This window comes from Euphorbia lathyris, chromosome 4 (genome assembly GCF_963576675.1).
Source record: "Euphorbia lathyris chromosome 4, ddEupLath1.1, whole genome shotgun sequence".
Lineage (NCBI taxonomy): Eukaryota > Viridiplantae > Streptophyta > Magnoliopsida > Malpighiales > Euphorbiaceae > Euphorbia > Euphorbia lathyris.
In genome coordinates, this window is record NC_088913.1 from 76029168 (window position 1) to 76031013 (window position 1846).

Consider the following 1846-nt stretch of genomic DNA (forward strand, 5'->3'; position numbering starts at 1 on the left):
GCTCTTTCGGATTTTCTTCCGTTTGGCTGGGAAGACTTCCCTCTTTGCGGGATGGAATTGATTTAGCAAGTTGTCCAATTTGAACCTCCAAATTATGGATGCTAGATGATTGGTTTTTGATAAGCTGATCGAATTTATTTTCGATCCGTTTAAAACCATCGTCTTGATTACTTACCTTTCCATTCATAGCATCTATAAAGTTGTCGATTTTTGAAGATAAAGTTCTAATGGTATCTCTTGTTTGATTTTGATAATTATTTATACGATATTGATTAGCATTTGCATTATTATTATTATTACCATCTTTCCAGTTAAAGTTAGGATGATTTCTCCATCCAGGATTATAAGTATTAGAATAAGGATTAGTAGTTTGGTTTTGTCCTTGGACAAAATTTACCTATTCTATCTCGTTCATACCTTCGTACTCAATGTCTCTCTGGATCGGATCATTAGGATCGCATGGTGCCATAAATTTATCAATTTTGTGCGATAAGGCAGAAAATTGGGCTTGTAACATTGCTACAGGATCAAGATTCATTATACCTTTAACCGATGATGTACATGAGGATGATGGTTTCGCCGTTGGTATATGTCCACGCTCTGCGGGCCACATACTGCTGTTGATTGCCATTTCCTCCAAAAGTTCTCTTGCTTGGGCGGACGTCTTCTTCATAAATAACCCTCCAGACATAGCATCTAATGAACCTCTAGTCGTAGGATTTAATCCATTATAGAATGTCTGCATTAAAATTGCATCTGACAATTGGTGGTGTGGGCATAAACGTTGAAGTTCTTTAAAACGTTCCCAAGCTTCATAAAGAGTTTCATTATCATTTTGTGTGAAAGGTGTCAACTCTTTGATGACTCTTGCGGTTTTTGCTAAGGGAAAATATTTTTGTAAAAATGCTTGGGCTAATTGGTCCCAAGTTTCAAATGTTGCAGCAGGCATAGAAGTTAACCAAATTTTTGCCTTATCCTTCAAAGTGAAAGGAAAGAGGCGAAGTTTGATTGCTTCTGCTGTTACATCAGTAATTTTAAAAGTGTCACAAATTTCTAAGAAATTTGTCAAATGTGCATTAGGGTTTTCGTTAGGCAATCCGTAAAACGTTACGTTGTTTTGCAACATATTAAGCAAAGCAGGCTTAATTTCAAATTGATTTGCGTTTATACGGGGTCTAACTACGCTATTAGTTACACCGGCCATTCCTGGCCTAGCGTAATCCATAAGTGTCGGTGGATCGGCCATAATTTCTGGCTGGACTACTTTAGTTTTTAAGGGTGTTTTGTCTTTGTTTTTGTTGTTTTTGTTGTTTTTCTTAAGTGTTCTTTCAATTTATGGATCAAAAGGATCTGGTGGCGTGCCCGAATTTCGTGAACTGCGCATCAACTTGAAATTGTAACACGAGCCAAACTACCTTCAAAACAAAATTGAAAGCAAATATGTTATAAAACTGAAAATAAATAAAATATAAAAGTTGTATAAAAATAATGTATAAACCTAGATTCGAAAATAAAATGCGAAAAATAAAAATTTTGTCAAAAATTTTGGCGTATCCCCGGCAACGGCGCCAAAAACTTGTTGAGCGATTTCCGCAAGTGCACGGTTTCGCTTGTAGTAATAAAAATATCGATCCCACAGAGATACGTTTTTTAAAGAAAAACTTATTTTTGAATCTTTAATTTCGAACTTGTTAGATTTATAAAATGTAAATAAAAAGTGAAAATTGGATTAATTGAATTTAGGAAATTTATTTGATTGAATTTGAAAACTTTGAGTATTTGAAAATGCTGGAATAAGATTATATATTTAGAATAAATCGATTGTTAGAAAGATCTTCTGATTTTA

General features: G+C 34.3%; 1 non-coding gene across 1 annotated transcript; it reads left to right on the plus strand.

The window, feature by feature from the left end:
* Window positions 1-761: 761 nt before the first annotated feature.
* Window positions 762-868, plus strand: LOC136228168 (small nucleolar RNA R71). Its single transcript, XR_010688502.1, has one exon. It is a non-coding gene; the product is annotated as a small nucleolar RNA R71 (small nucleolar RNA).
* The last annotated feature ends 978 nt before the right edge of the window (window positions 869-1846 follow it).